Here is a 20,454-nt window from a genome sequence, read left to right as displayed (position 1 = left end):
TATATATATATATATATATATATATAAAGGTTTCTTCTCGAATGTGCTTTCCAACATCATCCATATCTCTAACATGATCGTCTTCTCGAACGTGTTCTCTCCTTTTTATAGTCTTCTTTTCATTGACTGTGACGTCATTTCGCTCACTGCTCAGTATTTGCATATAACTGTCGATGCTATGTTACAAATGCAGATGAATGTAACGAATCCACGGATACGGATATAGCAACAGCAGCATCCCACATATGCAAATAACCAAGCTGTGGTGCAAGGTGACGTCACAGCAAAGGAAGAGGAAAGAAAGAAAAGCTGGAAGAGAAATTCAGAACAATGTGGCAGCGACAGGGGCCAGGAAGCACATGCCAGTGTGAGAGAGAGTGGAAACTTATGGCAGTATGAGTGACTGGAAAAGATGTGTTGAGATGGTAGACTTTTGTTCACCACATGATAGACGAAAGGAACTATTAAAAAATAAGATGGTGTGATTTTGAAAGTACCATTAATGAATGCCTTTTATTAAACTTGAAAAAATTTCTTTCCTTTGTTCATTTACAACTGTCTCTGTATACAACTTGTTGGCTCAGGTAAAACGTAACAACCATGTTTTAGGGATAGGTGATATGAAGTTGGCAGCAAACAGTGTCGGATGAAAAGAGTCAGCCTTCTTCCTAAGTATTCTTTGCATAAAATAATAAATAAAATATTTCATTGTCTTGAACTTGTTTTTACAGGGTGGAACGATAAAATTGTCGCCCTAGAAAAGACAGCACGATTCCATTTCCACTTGATGAAAACCGGTTTTCCTTCTTGATTGCAAATCATCTACTAGTTGGCCAGTTGTGCACAAATCCCAAGAACGATATCATGTCTGAAAGTGACACAATGTTCAACGAACAAGATCAGAGATGCACTGCTGTATAATTCATGCTCTCTGACAACAGGACCATAGCCAGCACCCTCAAAATGCATCACTGGATTACCACGAATAGCAGAGACGTGCCCAGGTTGATGAAAACAAAGTTTCAGGCCACAGTTATGGTATTTTGTGTGCTTTCAAGTGAGGGCCACATCATACCACCTCACATCTTCGAAGTCGGCTTGAAAATCAACACTAAAGAGTACCTGCGTGTGCAGAAGAGTGTGGTGATTCCCTGGTGCAATCAGGTGGCTGCTGGCAAACTCCGGGCGTGGCAGCATAATTTAACGCCAGCCCACAAGTCCAAAGAGATTCATCCTTGGCGTCAGAAGAAGTGTTACGACTTTGTATCTTCTCTCACTACGCCCCCCCCCTCCGCCGACCCGAACCCTACTTTGTTCAGTCACATATCGAGATTCACATCTCAACATGACTTCCTATAACAACCAAAGCCGGGCTGATCGCTGCCATCTGCCAAGTATTTGCCAAGCTCACACATGGAAAAAGCATTCTTCCAGTTCCAGACCCGTATCCAGGTGGTGATTCAGACTGAAGGCGGCTACATTGGATAGGTATCAGCTCTACTACATAATAAAGTTACTTGAATTGATTTTTTTCATAAAAGTTTTAAAATAAACTGTAGTGTTGTTTTTGTTTAGGGCGACAACTTTATCGTTCCACCTTGTAGTATTATAAAAACCTCTGTTTGCTGCCGACTTCGAATCGCCTATTTTTCTCCATCACCCAAATTCTTTTAAAAGATATGTGAAAATTCACTCACCTATTTTTTGCTAAAATCAACTAAATGTTGCGAATAATTCTTATTCACACAAATCATGACGCCAGAAAACAAAACAACAGATTTTAGTCGTTTGCATCCAGAACGCTCCAGTAGCTTTTCCCCCCAAATTTGTCAATTACCGTAACCTTAACTCTAACCCTACTACCTAACAAATAGTTTGATACTATTTATTATTTTTTTAGACAAAATCCATGAACATCTAAAATCACACTATGCACAACGTTAATGAGGGGCCTTCCAAAAGTAATGCCTCTTATTTTTATTCCACCCGAACTGATCAGAAGCAAAATATATATATTAATAAAATCTTGGTCACTGTAATCTGATATATAAAGCTATATGTCTGTCTGTCCATCTACATATCTGTAAACTCTATCTCTTCTGAAACTAAAAGTCGGAAAGCAGCGCTAGGGGCTTCAAATTATTGGATTTTTTATAGACCGGGTTTTATGGGTCTTCAGCCGGTTAAAATATTTTTAAGGAGTCAAAATTGAAAAAAAATTATACATTTTGTACATTCATCTTAGTTTAATTTTTAATTTTTATTTTTAATCAGTTCATATGCGTGTCACGTTGGTACAGTGGTAACGTCACAAGCTTTGAATGCTACAGTTTTGCTTTTGGTTTCGATTCTAGCTGATAGCATCCAAATACATTTTTTTTTTTACTTTTGAAATCACGACTCTATAATAATATATACGAAATCTGGACAAATTAAAATATATTTAAATGTACTTTATGATCGGGCGCCCCCTCCGCTAGTAATGTATATATACAAGGTTGCCCAAAAGTAGTGACCTATTTTAAAATTAAAATCTGGGCCACCATATATATATATATATATATATATATATATATATATATATAAGGATAGAAAGAGGGCACCATCCCCTCTTATATCTTATAATATGGCTATAGGCAATTCTGAACACAAAAATTCTAAAGAACATTAGCATAGGCCTTAATAACTCTGATCCAATAGGGGTAAGTAGCCCAGACAAACATCACGGAAATAAAAATAAGAAAAACAGATGTAAAAAGTGTATATGGTTTAATCCACCTTACCGCATGTTGTTACATATACGAATGGCTATGATCGTCTTGGTTGTATAAACGGACAGTTATTTCGTTTTAAAATGAATACAAGACACGTTTTTAATAGAGATTTGTTTATTTACACTTTCCACTTCAATAGTACAGTGACAACTCTCATCATAACGCGGTGAAGTTAGGGAGCAGGCTGGGTCGCAGAACTCTGTGTCAACCTGTATTTTTTCACTTTGTCTCTTCTCTCCACTGCTTTCTCTCAGCTCTTTTTATTTATATCACTTTGACCTGTTGACCTTTTTCTCGCCAGCTTGTTTTATTGCTTTGCAACACTCTGGGTCATAGTTCCTGTTGATCGACCTGTTAACCTTATTTCCGCTAGCATTTGTTTATTGCACTTTTTTGCTGGTTTTAGTCTAACCCATTTAATATCGGTTAGCTTTCCAGGCCAATTTAGGTCTGTAAGTCTATAGGTCATTTTAAATCCTGGAATTTCCCATTGTGTTCTTTTGTTTGCCCGGATAAGCTCCATAACACTATTATAGGACACCTTTACTGGGATTGACTTATTGTTCTTTGATCGACTGGACCTCTCCCTAACATGAAGACCCAAAACAACTTGCTAAAGGAATTCTACCAAATTCTTGATAAGAATTTCCCTAAATGTAGTAACTTAAGTAAGTTCATACACAAAAATACAATAAACATCTATTAACCTACAAAAAAAAAGCTATAATAACTTTCAATAATGTGAAAATAGATAAGGCGATATAGGAAGGTGAACAAAGTAATAGCCAGAACCCTTAAAATGAAACTCTCTCTATATAAATATATTCTTATATGGAAATATAAGTGAATGTCCCTTGTATGATAATTAGCTTATTTCTAATATTGTATATAAATGCGAGGTCACTGAAAATAGTAGAACTATAACATATATAGAGTCTACACATTGTAAATTAAAGGACAAATTCCATAACCATATAGCATCTAGTTAATAATTGTATTTCATAATTATTTGTAAATAATAAATTAAATATTAAATTAGCATATGGAATGGAAGTATAAGAACTTGAAATATTCTAACAATGTTTCATTATATTCCGGCGGATCGACACTGGTTGATGTTTGATTTTCAGGTGTTTTTACAAGTAGTAGAACTATAACATATATAGGGTCTACAAATTGTTAATTAAAGGACAGATTCCACAACTATATAGCATCGTTTAAAATAAAAATGGGACAACTAATAAGAAATCAACATATTTAGCTAAATAAATAAGATAACTACGTAGAAATAAGATAACTACATAGACATAACATAGAATAGAAATCAATATTAGGAAAGGCAAGAAAATATAAACCTAATAAATAAGATAACTACATAGAAATAACATTGAATAGAAATCAATATAAGGAAAGACAAGAAAATATACACCTAATAAATAAGATAACTACATAGAAATAACTTAGAATACAAACCAATATTAGGAAAGGCAAGAAAAATATACTCCTAATAAACAAATAAGATAACTACATAGACATAACATAGAATACAAATCAATATTAGGAAAGGCAAGAAAATATACACCTAATATATAAATAAGATAACTAGGTAGAAATAACATAGAATACAAATCAATATTAGGAAAGACAAGAAAATATACACCTAATAAATAAGATAACTACATAGAAATAACTTAGAATACAAATCAATATTAGGAAAGGCAAGAAAAATATACTCCTAATATATAAATAAGATAACTAGGTAGAAATAACATAGAATACAAATCAATATTAGGAAAGACAAGAAAATATACACCTAATAAATAAGATAACTACATAGAAATAACATAGAATAGAAATCAATATTAGGAAAGACAAGAAAATATAAACCTAATAAATAAGAAAACTACATAGAAATAACATAGAATACAAATCAATATTAGGAAAGACAAGAAAATATACACCTAATAAATAAGATAACTACATAGAAATAACTTAGAATACAAACCAATATTAGGAAAGGCAAGAAAAATATACTCCTAATAAATAAATAAGATAACTACATAGAAATAACATAGAATACAAATCAATATTAGGAAAGGCAAGAAAATATACACCTAATAAATAAGAAAACTACATAGAAATAACATAGAATACAAATCAATATTAGGAAAGACAAGAAAATATAAACCTAATAAATAAGAAAACTACATAGAAATAACATAGAATACAAATCAATATTAGGAAAGACAAGAAAATATAAACCTAATAAATAAGAAAACTACATAGAAATAACATAGAATAGAAATCAATATTAGGAAAGACAAGAAAATATAAACCTAATAAATAAGAAAACTACATAGAAATAACATAGAATAGAAATCAATATTATGAAAGACAAGAAAATATAAACCTAATAAATAAGAAAACTACATAGAAATAACATAGAATACAAATCAATATTAGGAAAGACAAGAAAATATAAACCTAATAATAAGAAAACTACATAGAAATAACATAGAATACAAATCAATATTATGAAAGACAAGAAAATATAAACCTAATGAATAAGAAAACTACATAGAAATAACATAGAATACAAATCAATATTAGGAAAGACAAGAAAATATAAACCTAATAAATAAGAAAACTACATAGAAATAACATAGAATACAAATCAATATTATGAAAGACAAGAAAATATAAACCTAATAAATAAGAAAACTACATAGAAATAACATAGAATAGAAATCAATATTAGGAAAGACAAGAAAATATAAACCTAATAAATAAGAAAACTACATAGAAATAACATAGAATACAAATCAATATTATGAAAGACAAGAAAATATAAACCTAATAAATAAGAAAACTACATAGAAATAACATAGAATACAAATCAATATTAGGAAAGACAAGAAAATATACACCTAATAAATAAGAAAACTACATAGAAATAACATAGAATAGAAATCAATATTAGGAAAGGCAAGAAAATATACACCTAATAAATAAGAAAACTACATAGAAATAACATAGAATAGAAATCAATATTAGGAAAGGCAAGAAAATATACACCTAATAAATAAGAAAACTACATAGAAATAACATAGAATAGAAATCAATATTAGGAAAGACAAGAAAATATACACCTAATAAATAAGAAAACTACATAGAAATAACATAGAATAGAAATCAATATTAGGAAAGGCAAGAAAATATACACCTAATAAATAAGAAAACTACATAGAAATAACATAGAATAGAAATCAATATTAGGAAAGGCAAGAAAATATACACCTAATAAATAAGAAAACTACATAGAAATAACATAGAATAGAAATCAATATTAGGAAAGGCAAGAAAATATACACCTAATAAATAAGAAAACTACATAGAAATAACATAGAATAGAAATCAATATTAGGAAAGGCAAGAAAATATACACCTAATAAATAAGAAAACTACATAGAAATAACATAGAATAGAAATCAATATTAGGAAAGGCAAGAAAATATACACCTAATAAATAAGAAAACTACATAGAAATAACATAGAATAGAAATCAATATTAGGAAAGGCAAGAAAATATACACCTAATAAATAAGAAAACTACATAGAAATAACATAGAATAGAAATCAATATTAGGAAAGGCAAGAAAATATACACCTAATAAATAAGAAAACTACATAGAAATAACATAGAATAGAAATCAATATTAGGAAAGGCAAGAAAATATACACCTAATAAATAAGAAAACTACATAGAAATAACATAGAATAGAAATCAATATTAGGAAAGGCAAGAAAATATACACCTAATAAATAAGAAAACTACATAGAAATAACATAGAATAGAAATCAATATTAGGAAAGGCAAGAAAATATACACCTAATAAATAAGAAAACTACATAGAAATAACATAGAATAGAAATCAATATTAGGAAAGGCAAGAAAATATACACCTAATAAATAAGAAAACTACATAGAAATAACATAGAATAGAAATCAATATTAGGAAAGGCAAGAAAATATACACCTAATAAATAAGAAAACTACATAGAAATAACATAGAATAGAAATCAATATTAGGAAAGGCAAGAAAATATACACCTAATAAATAAGAAAACTACATAGAAATAACATAGAATAGAAATCAATATTAGGAAAGGCAAGAAAATATACACCTAATAAATAAGAAAACTACATAGAAATAACATAGAATAGAAATCAATATTAGGAAAGGCAAGAAAATATACACCTAATAAATAAGAAAACTACATAGAAATAACATAGAATAGAAATCAATATTAGGAAAGGCAAGAAAATATACACCTAATAAATAAGAAAACTACATAGAAATAACATAGAATACAAATCAATATTAAGAAAGACAAGAAAATATAAACCTAATAAATAAATAAGATAACTACGTAGAAATAACATAGAATGCAAATCAATATTAGAAAAGGCAAGAAAAATATAAACCTAATAAATAAATAAGATAACTACATAGAAATAATATAGAATAGAAATCAATATTAGGAAAGGCAAGAAAATATAAATCTAATAAATAAATAAGATAGCTACGTAGAATTAACATAGAATAGAAATCAATATTAGGAAAGGCAAGACAAATATACACCTAATAAATAAATAAGATAACTACATAGAAATAACATAGAATGCAAATCAATATTAGGAAAGACAAGAAAATATAAACCTAATAAATAAATAAGATAGCTACGTAGAATTAACATAGAATAGAAATCAATATTAGGAAAGGCAAGAAAAATATACACCTAATAAATAAGATTACTACGTAGAAATAACATAGAATACAAATCAATATTAGAAAAGGCAAGAAAAATATAAACCTAATAAATAAATAAGATAACTACATAGAAATAACATAGATCTTTTTTTTTTTCAATCTTCACCCCAAACAAGGCAAGTGCCATTTTGAAATAGGGAGCTACTATAGGGAACATACTTTGCAGGGCATTAAGAAGGGAGATGAGTAGAAAGATGTTTGTTCACATTACACTTGAACTTCTGCATATCAGCACAGTTGGGAAAGCAGTATCCCGGAAAGGAGTTCCAAAGACTTGCAGTTCTGGGGAATAAACTATTGGAGGAAAAGGCTTTTTTACACCTAGGGATCTCTACTGTAAAGGGGTGGGACTTAGTTGCTTGTCGGGTTTGTCGGCGGTAGTCACGTCGAGGAGGTACAAATGCTTGCAGTTCATCAGAGCAGCCACCATTAAAGTATTTGTAGAACAGGCAGACGGATGCAACATTTCGTCGATGGGACAGAGGCTGAAGCTTAGATGACAGTTCAGGACCTATCAGGTTGGCGACTCTCTTTTGAACCCTGTCCAGGAGTGAGAGACAAGCAGCAGATGCACCAGCCCAAATGTGACAGCAATACTCCATACATGGGTGAATGGTAGCCTTATAGAGGTACAGTATACTTTCAGGCGTAAGTAATTTTCTGTCACGGTCAAGAGAGCCCATCTGCTTTGCAGCAGCCTTGGCAATGCTCTCAATACAATACAATAGAATACAAATCAATATTAGAAAAGGCAAGAAAATATACACCTAATAAATCTGGGTGATGAAGCCCTCGAAGCTTATGATATACCTAAATTTATTAAATAAACGACAAGAACTCATACAATGTGATAACAGGTGGGCATTTCATAGATTTGATTTGATAGAATTTGGCGTATGTTCTATCTGCACATGTTGAATCTAATGTTTCATTATATTCTGGCGGATCGACAAATAAATATTAACACTAGTTATAATCAGATATATATTTAGAATAGATTAGAAAAGAAAATATGATGATATATTTTACATGATGTAGTATTTAATTTAAAAGTGATAACTAAGAGCTAATAATTGTATTTCATAATTATTTGTAATTAATAAATTAAATATTAAATTAGCGTATGGAATGGAAGTCAAAGAACTTGAAATATTCTAACAATGTTTCATTATATTCCGGCGGATCGACACTGGTTGATGTTTGATTTTCAGGTGTTTTTACAAGTAGTAGAACTATAACATATATAGGGTCTACAAATTGTTACTTAAAGGACAGATTCCACAACTATATAGCATCGTTTAAAATAAAAATGGGACAACTAATAAGAAATCAACATATTTAGCTAAATAAATAAGATAACTACGTAGAAATAACATAGAATAGAAATCAATATAAGGAAAGGCAAGAAAAATATAAACCTAATAAATAAATAAGATAACTAGGTAGAAATAACATAGAATACAAATCAATATTAGGAAAGGCAAGAAAAATATACTCCTAATAAATAAATAAGATAACTAGGTAGAAATAACATAGAATACAAATCAATATTAGGCAAGGCAAGAAAAATATACACCTAATAAATAAATAAGATAACAAGGTAGAAATAACATAGAATAGAAATCAATATTAGGAAAGGCAAGAAAATATACACCTAATAAATAAATAAGATAAATACGTAGAAATAACATAGAATACAAATCAATATTAGAAAAGACAAGAAAATATAAATCTAATAAATAAATAAGATAACTAGGTAGAAATAACATAGAATAGAAATCAATATTAGGAAAGACAAGAAAATATAAACCTAATAAATAAATAAGATAACTAGGTAGAAATAACATAGAATAGAAATCAATATTAGAAAAGGCAAGAAAAATATAAACCTAATAAATAAATAAGATAACTAGGTAGAAATAACATAGAATACAAATCAATATTAGGAAAGGCAAGAAAAATATAAACCTAATAAATAAATAAGATAACTAGGTAGAAATAACATAGAATAGAAATCAATATTAGGAAAGACAAGAAAATATAAACCTAATAAATAAATAAGATAACTAGGTAGAAATAACATAGAATAGAAATCAATATTAGGAAAGACAAGAAAATATAAACCTAATAAATAAATAAGATAACTACGTAGAAATAACATAGAATACAAATCAATATTAGGAAAGACAAGAAAATATAAACCTAATAAATAAATAAGATAACTACGTAGAAATAACATAGAATAGAAATCAATATTAGAAAAGACAAGAAAATATAAATCTAATAAATAAATAAGATAACTAGGTAGAAATAACATAGAATAGAAATCAATATTAGAAAAGACAAGAAAATATAAATCTAATAAATAAATAAGATAACTACGTAGAAATAACATAGAATACAAATCAATATTAGGAAAGACAAGAAAATATAAACCTAATAAATAAATAAGATAACTACGTAGAAATAACATAGAATAGAAATCAATATTAGGAAAGACAAGAAAATATAAACCTAATAAATAAATAAGATAACTACGTAGAAATAACATAGAATAGAAATCAATATTAGGAAAAACAAGAAAATATAAACCTAATAAATAAATAAGATAACTACGTAGAAATAACATAGAATAGAAATCAATATTAGAAAAGGCAAGAAAAATATAAACCTAATAAATAAATAAGATAACTAGGTAGAAATAACATAGAATACAAATCAATATTAGGAAAGGCAAGAAAAATATAAACCTAATAAATAAATAAGATAACTAGGTAGAAATAACATAGAATAGAAATCAATATTAGAAAAGGCAAGAAAAATATAAACCTAATAAATAAATAAGATAACTACATAGAAATAATATAGAATAGAAATCAATATTAGAAAAGGCAAGAAAAATATAAACCTAATAAATAAATAAGATAACTACGTAGAAATAACATAGAATAGAAATCAATATTAGGAAAGACAAGAAAATATAAACCTAATAAATAAATAAGATAACTACGTAGAAATAACATAGAATACAAATCAATATTAGGAAAGACAAGAAAATATAAACCTAATAAATAAATAAGATAACTAGGTAGAAATAACATAGAATAGAAATCAATATTAGGAAAGACAAGAAAATATAAACCTAATAAATAAGATAACTACATAGAAATAACTTAGAATACAAATCAATATTAGGAAAGGCAAGAAAAATATACTCCTAATAAATAAATAAGATAACTACATAGACATAACATAGAATACAAATCAATATTAGGAAAGGCAAGAAAAATATACTCCTAATAAATAAATAAGATAACTACATAGACATAACATAGAATACAAATCAATATTAGGAAAGGCAAGAAAATATGCACCTAATAAATAAGAAAACTACATAGAAATAACATAGAATAGAAATCAATATTAGGAAAGACAAGAAAATATACACCTAATAAATAAGATAACTACATAGAAATAACTTAGAATACAAACCAATATTAGGAAAGGCAAGAAAAATATACTCCTAATAAATAAATAAGATAACTACATAGACATAACATAGAATACAAATCAATATTAGGAAAGGCAAGAAAATATACACCTAATATATAAATAAGATAACTACATAGACATAACATAGAATACAAACCAATATTAGGAAAGGCAAGAAAAATATACTCCTAATAAATAAATAAGATAACTACATAGACATAACATAGAATACAAATCAATATTAGGAAAGGCAAGAAAAATATACTCCTAATAAATAAATAAGATAACTACATAGACATAACATAGAATACAAATCAATATTAGGAAAGGCAAGAAAAATATACTCCTAATAAATAAATAAGATAACTACATAGACATAACATAGAATACAAATCAATATTAGGAAAGGCAAGAAAATATAAACCTAATAAATAAGATAACTACATAGAAATAACATTGAATAGAAATCAATATTAGGAAAGACAAGAAAATATACACCTAATAAATAAGATAACTACATAGAAATAACTTAGAATACAAACCAATATTAGGAAAGGCAAGAAAAATATACTCCTAATAAATAAATAAGATAACTACATAGACATAACATAGAATACAAATCAATATTAGGAAAGGCAAGAAAATATACACCTAATATATAAATAAGATAACTAGGTAGAAATTACATAGAATACAAATCAATATTAGGAAAGACAAGAAAATATACACCTAATAAATAAATAAGATAACTAGGTAGAAATAACATAGAATACAAATCAATATTAGGAAAGACAAGAAAATATACACCTAATAAATAAGATAACTACATAGAAATAACTTAGAATACAAATCAATATTAGGAAAGGCAAGAAAAATATACTCCTAATAAATAAATAAGATAACTAGGTAGAAATAACATAGAATACAAATCAATATTAGGAAAGACAAGAAAATATACACCTAATAAATAAGATAACTACATAGAAATAACTTAGAATACAAATCAATATTAGGAAAGGCAAGAAAAATATACTCCTAATATATAAATAAGATAACTAGGTAGAAATAACATAGAATACAAATCAATATTATGAAAGACAAGAAAATATACACCTAATAAATAAGATAACTACATAGAAATAACTTAGAATACAAATCAATATTAGGAAAGGCAAGAAAAATATACTCCTAATAAATAAATAAGATAACTACGTAGAAATAACATAGAATACAAATCAATATTAGGAAAGGCAAGAAAATATACACCTAATAAATAAGAAAACTACATAGAAATAACATAGAATAGAAATCAATATTAGGAAAGACAAGAAAATATAAACCTAATAAATAAGAAAACTACATAGAAATAACATAGAATACAAATCAATATTAGGAAAGACAAGAAAATATACACCTAATAAATAAGATAACTACATAGAAATAACATAGAATACAAACCAATATTAGGAAAGGCAAGAAAAATATACTCCTAATAAATAAATAAGATAACTACATAGAAATAACATAGAATACAAATCAATATTAGGAAAGGCAAGAAAATATACACCTAATAAATAAGAAAACTACATAGAAATAAAATAGAATAGAAATCAATATTAGGAACGGCAAGAAAATATACACCTAATAAATAAGAAAACTACATAGAAATAACATAGAATAGAAATCAATATTAGGAAAGGCAAGAAAATATACACCTAATAAATAAGAAAACTACATAGAAATAACATAGAATAGAAATCAATATTAGGAAAGGCAAGAAAATATACACCTAATAAATAAGAAAACTACATAGAAATAACATAGAATACAAATCAATATTAGGAAAGACAAGAAAATATAAACCTAATAAATAAGAAAACTACATAGAAATAACATAGAATACAAATCAATATTAGGAAAGACAAGAAAATATACACCTAATAAATAAGATGACTACATAGAAATAACATAGAATACAAACCAATATTAGGAAAGGCAAGAAAAATATACTCCTAATAAATAAATAAGATAACTACATAGAAATAACATAGAATACAAATCAATATTAGGAAAGGCAAGAAAATATACACCTAATAAATAAATAAGATAACTAGGTAGAAATAACATAGAATAGAAATCAATATTAGGAAAGACAAGAAAATATAAACCTAATAAATAAATAAGATAACTACGTAGAAATAACATAGAATACAAATCAATATTAGAAAAGACAAGAAAATATAAATCTAATAAATAAATAAGATAACTACGTAGAAATAACATAGAATACAAATCAATATTAGGAAAGACAAGAAAATATAAACCTAATAAATAAATAAGATAACTACGTAGAAATAACATAGAATAGAAATCAATATTAGGAAAGACAAGAAAATATAAACCTAATAAATAAATAAGATAACTACGTAGAAATAACATAGAATAGAAATCAATATTAGGAAAAACAAGAAAATATAAACCTAATAAATAAATAAGATAACTACGTAGAAATAACATAGAATAGAAATCAATATTAGAAAAGGCAAGAAAAATATAAACCTAATAAATAAATAAGATAACTAGGTAGAAATAACATAGAATACAAATCAATATTAGGAAAGGCAAGAAAAATATAAACCTAATAAATAAATAAGATAACTAGGTAGAAATAACATAGAATAGAAATCAATATTAGAAAAGGCAAGAAAAATATAAACCTAATAAATAAATAAGATAACTACATAGAAATAATATAGAATAGAAATCAATATTAGAAAAGGCAAGAAAAATATAAACCTAATAAATAAATAAGATAACTACGTAGAAATAACATAGAATAGAAATCAATATTAGGAAAGACAAGAAAATATAAACCTAATAAATAAATAAGATAACTACGTAGAAATAACATAGAATACAAATCAATATTAGGAAAGACAAGAAAATATAAACCTAATAAATAAATAAGATAACTAGGTAGAAATAACATAGAATAGAAATCAATATTAGGAAAGACAAGAAAATATAAACCTAATAAATAAGATAACTACATAGAAATAACTTAGAATACAAATCAATATTAGGAAAGGCAAGAAAAATATACTCCTAATAAATAAATAAGATAACTACATAGACATAACATAGAATACAAATCAATATTAGGAAAGGCAAGAAAAATATACTCCTAATAAATAAATAAGATAACTACATAGACATAACATAGAATACAAATCAATATTAGGAAAGGCAAGAAAATATGCACCTAATAAATAAGAAAACTACATAGAAATAACATAGAATAGAAATCAATATTAGGAAAGACAAGAAAATATACACCTAATAAATAAGATAACTACATAGAAATAACTTAGAATACAAACCAATATTAGGAAAGGCAAGAAAAATATACTCCTAATAAATAAATAAGATAACTACATAGACATAACATAGAATACAAATCAATATTAGGAAAGGCAAGAAAATATACACCTAATATATAAATAAGATAACTACATAGACATAACATAGAATACAAACCAATATTAGGAAAGGCAAGAAAAATATACTCCTAATAAATAAATAAGATAACTACATAGACATAACATAGAATACAAATCAATATTAGGAAAGGCAAGAAAAATATACTCCTAATAAATAAATAAGATAACTACATAGACATAACATAGAATACAAATCAATATTAGGAAAGGCAAGAAAAATATACTCCTAATAAATAAATAAGATAACTACATAGACATAACATAGAATACAAATCAATATTAGGAAAGGCAAGAAAATATAAACCTAATAAATAAGATAACTACATAGAAATAACATTGAATAGAAATCAATATTAGGAAAGACAAGAAAATATACACCTAATAAATAAGATAACTACATAGAAATAACTTAGAATACAAACCAATATTAGGAAAGGCAAGAAAAATATACTCCTAATAAATAAATAAGATAACTACATAGACATAACATAGAATACAAATCAATATTAGGAAAGGCAAGAAAATATACACCTAATATATAAATAAGATAACTAGGTAGAAATTACATAGAATACAAATCAATATTAGGAAAGACAAGAAAATATACACCTAATAAATAAATAAGATAACTAGGTAGAAATAACATAGAATACAAATCAATATTAGGAAAGACAAGAAAATATACACCTAATAAATAAGATAACTACATAGAAATAACTTAGAATACAAATCAATATTAGGAAAGGCAAGAAAAATATACTCCTAATAAATAAATAAGATAACTAGGTAGAAATAACATAGAATACAAATCAATATTAGGAAAGACAAGAAAATATACACCTAATAAATAAGATAACTACATAGAAATAACTTAGAATACAAATCAATATTAGGAAAGGCAAGAAAAATATACTCCTAATATATAAATAAGATAACTAGGTAGAAATAACATAGAATACAAATCAATATTATGAAAGACAAGAAAATATACACCTAATAAATAAGATAACTACATAGAAATAACTTAGAATACAAATCAATATTAGGAAAGGCAAGAAAAATATACTCCTAATAAATAAATAAGATAACTACGTAGAAATAACATAGAATACAAATCAATATTAGGAAAGGCAAGAAAATATACACCTAATAAATAAGAAAACTACATAGAAATAACATAGAATAGAAATCAATATTAGGAAAGACAAGAAAATATAAACCTAATAAATAAGAAAACTACATAGAAATAACATAGAATACAAATCAATATTAGGAAAGACAAGAAAATATACACCTAATAAATAAGATAACTACATAGAAATAACATAGAATACAAACCAATATTAGGAAAGGCAAGAAAAATATACTCCTAATAAATAAATAAGATAACTACATAGAAATAACATAGAATACAAATCAATATTAGGAAAGGCAAGAAAATATACACCTAATAAATAAGAAAACTACATAGAAATAAAATAGAATAGAAATCAATATTAGGAACGGCAAGAAAATATACACCTAATAAATAAGAAAACTACATAGAAATAACATAGAATAGAAATCAATATTAGGAAAGGCAAGAAAATATACACCTAATAAATAAGAAAACTACATAGAAATAACATAGAATAGAAATCAATATTAGGAAAGGCAAGAAAATATACACCTAATAAATAAGAAAACTACATAGAAATAACATAGAATACAAATCAATATTAGGAAAGACAAGAAAATATAAACCTAATAAATAAGAAAACTACATAGAAATAACATAGAATACAAATCAATATTAGGAAAGACAAGAAAATATACACCTAATAAATAAGATAACTACATAGAAATAACATAGAATACAAACCAATATTAGGAAAGGCAAGAAAAATATACTCCTAATAAATAAATAAGATAACTACATAGAAATAACATAGAATACAAATCAATATTAGGAAAGGCAAGAAAATATACACCTAATAAATAAGAAAACTACATAGAAATAAAATAGAATAGAAATCAATATTAGGAACGGCAAGAAAATATACACCTAATAAATAAGAAAACTACATAGAAATAACATAGAATAGAAATCAATATTAGGAAAGGCAAGAAAATATACACCTAATAAATAAGAAAACTACATAGAAATAACATAGAATAGAAATCAATATTAGGAAAGGCAAGAAAATATACACCTAATAAATAAGAAAACTACATAGAAATAACATAGAATACAAATCAATATTAGGAAAGACAAGAAAATATAAACCTAATAAATAAATAAGATAACTACGTAGAAATAACATAGAATGCAAATCAATATTAGAAAAGGCAAGAAAAATATAAACCTAATAAATAAATAAGATAACTACATAGAAATAATATAGAATAGAAATCAATATTAGGAAAGGCAAGAAAATATAAATCTAATAAATAAATAAGATAGCTACGTAGAATTAACATAGAATAGAAATCAATATTAGGAAAGGCAAGACAAATATACACCTAATAAATAAATAAGATAACTACATAGAAAAAAAACATAGAATGCAAATCAATATTAGGAAAGACAAGAAAATATAAACCTAATAAATAAATAAGATAGCTACGTAGAATTAACATAGAATAGAAATCAATATTAGGAAAGGCAAGAAAAATATACACCTAATAAATAAGATAACTACGTAGAAATAACATAGAATACAAATCAATATTAGAAAAGGCAAGAAAAATATAAACCTAATAAATAAATAAGATAACTAGGTAGAAATAACTTAGAATACAAATCAATATTAGAAAAGACAAGAAAAATATACTCCTAATAAATAAATAAGATAACTACATAGAAATAACATAAAATACAAATCAATATTAGAAAAGGCAAGACAATATACTCCTTATAAATAAATAAGATAACCACGTAGAAATAACATAGAATAGAAATCAATATAAGGAAAGGCAAGAAAAATATAAACCTAATAAATAAATAAGATAACTAGGTAGAAATAACATAGAATACAAATCAATATTAGGAAAGGCAAGAAAAATATACTCCTAATAAATAAATAAGATAACTACGTAGAAATAACATAGAATACAAATCAATATTAGGAAAGGCAAGAAAATATACACCTAATAAATAAATAAGATAACTACGTAGAAATAACATAGAATACAAATCAATATTAGGAAAGGCAAGAAAAATATACTCCTAATAAATAAATAAGATAACTAGGTAGAAATAACATAGAATACAAATCAATATTAGGAAAGACAAGAAAATATACACCTAATAAATAAGATAACTACATAGAAATAACTTAGAATACAAATCAATATTAGGAAAGGCAAGAAAAATATACTCCTAATATATAAATAAGATAACTAGGTAGAAATAACATAGAATACAAATCAATATTATGAAAGACAAGAAAATATACACCTAATAAATAAGATAACTACATAGAAATAACTTAGAATACAAATCAATATTAGGAAAGGCAAGAAAAATATACTCCTAATAAATAAATAAGATAACTACGTAGAAATAACATAGAATACAAATCAATATTAGGAAAGGCAAGAAAATATACACCTAATAAATAAGAAAACTACATAGAAATAACATAGAATAGAAATCAATATTAGGAAAGACAAGAAAATATAAACCTAATAAATAAGAAAACTACATAGAAATAACATAGAATACAAATCAATATTAGGAAAGACAAGAAAATATACACCTAATAAATAAGATAACTACATAGAAATAACATAGAATACAAACCAATATTAGGAAAGGCAAGAAAAATATACTCCTAATAAATAAATAAGATAACTACATAGAAATAACATAGAATACAAATCAATATTAGGAAAGGCAAGAAAATATACACCTAATAAATAAGAAAACTACATAGAAATAAAATAGAATAGAAATCAATATTAGGAACGGCAAGAAAATATACACCTAATAAATAAGAAAACTACATAGAAATAACATAGAATAGAAATCAATATTAGGAAAGGCAAGAAAATATACACCTAATAAATAAGAAAACTACATAGAAATAACATAGAATAGAAATCAATATTAGGAAAGGCAAGAAAATATACACCTAATAAATAAGAAAACTACATAGAAATAACATAGAATACAAATCAATATTAGGAAAGACAAGAAAATATAAACCTAATAAATAAGAAAACTACATAGAAATAACATAGAATACAAATCAATATTAGGAAAGACAAGAAAATATACACCTAATAAATAAGATAACTACATAGAAATAACATAGAATACAAACCAATATTAGGAAAGGCAAGAAAAATATACTCCTAATAAATAAATAAGATAACTACATAGAAATAACATAGAATACAAATCAATATTAGGAAAGGCAAGAAAATATACACCTAATAAATAAGAAAACTACATAGAAATAAAATAGAATAGAAATCAATATTAGGAACGGCAAGAAAATATACACCTAATAAATAAGAAAACTACATAGAAATAACATAGAATAGAAATCAATATTAGGAAAGGCAAGAAAATATACACCTAATAAATAAGAAAACTACATAGAAATAACATAGAATAGAAATCAATATTAGGAAAGGCAAGAAAATATACACCTAATAAATAAGAAAACTACATAGAAATAACATAGAATACAAATCAATATTAGGAAAGACAAGAAAATATAAACCTAATAAATAAATAAGATAACTACGTAGAAATAACATAGAATGCAAATCAATATTAGAAAAGGCAAGAAAAATATAAACCTAATAAATAAATAAGATAACTACATAGAAATAATATAGAATAGAAATCAATATTAGGAAAGGCAAGAAAATATAAATCTAATAAATAAATAAGATAGCTACGTAGAATTAACATAGAATAGAAATCAATATTAGGAAAGGCAAGACAAATATACACCTAATAAATAAATAAGATAACTACATAGAAATAACATAGAATGCAAATCAATATTAGGAAAGACAAGAAAATATAAACCTAATAAATAAATAAGATAGCTACGTAGAATTAACATAGAATAGAAATCAATATTAGGAAAGGCAAGAAAAATATACACCTAATAAATAAGATAACTACGTAGAAATAACATAGAATACAAATCAATATTAGAAAAGGCAAGAAAAATATAAACCTAATAAATAAATAAGATAACTAGGTAGAAATAACTTAGAATACAAATCAATATTAGAAAAGACAAGAAAAATATACTCCTAATAAATAAATAAGATAACTACGTAGAAATAACATAAAATACAAATCAATATTAGAAAAGGCAAGACAATATACTCCTTATAAATAAATAAGATAACCACGTAGAAATAACATAGAATAGAAATCAATATAAGGAAAGGCAAGAAAAATATAAACCTAATAAATAAATAAGATAACTAGGTAGAAATAACATAGAATACAAATCAATATTAGGAAAGGCAAGAAAATATACACCTAATAAATAAATAAGATAACTACGTAGAAATAACATAGAATACAAATCAATATTAGGAAAGGCAAGAAAAATATACTCCTAATAAATAAATAAGATAACTACGTAGAAATAACATAGAATACAAATCAATATTAGGAAAGGCAAGAAAATATACACCTAATAAATAAATAAGATAACTACGTAGAAATAACATAGAATACAAATCAATATTAGAAAAGGCAAGAAAAATATACTCCTAATAAATAAATAAGATAAATAGGTAGAAATAACTTAGAATACAAATCAATATTAGGAAAGGCAAGAAAATACACACTTATAAATAAATAAGATAACTAGGAAGAAATAACATAGAATACAAATC

This window comes from Euprymna scolopes, chromosome 32, assembly GCF_053919585.1.
Source record: "Euprymna scolopes isolate OS-2025 chromosome 32, ASM5391958v1, whole genome shotgun sequence".
Classification (NCBI taxonomy): Eukaryota; Metazoa; Mollusca; class Cephalopoda; order Sepiida; family Sepiolidae; genus Euprymna; species Euprymna scolopes.
Note: the sequence above shows the minus strand (reverse complement) of the source record.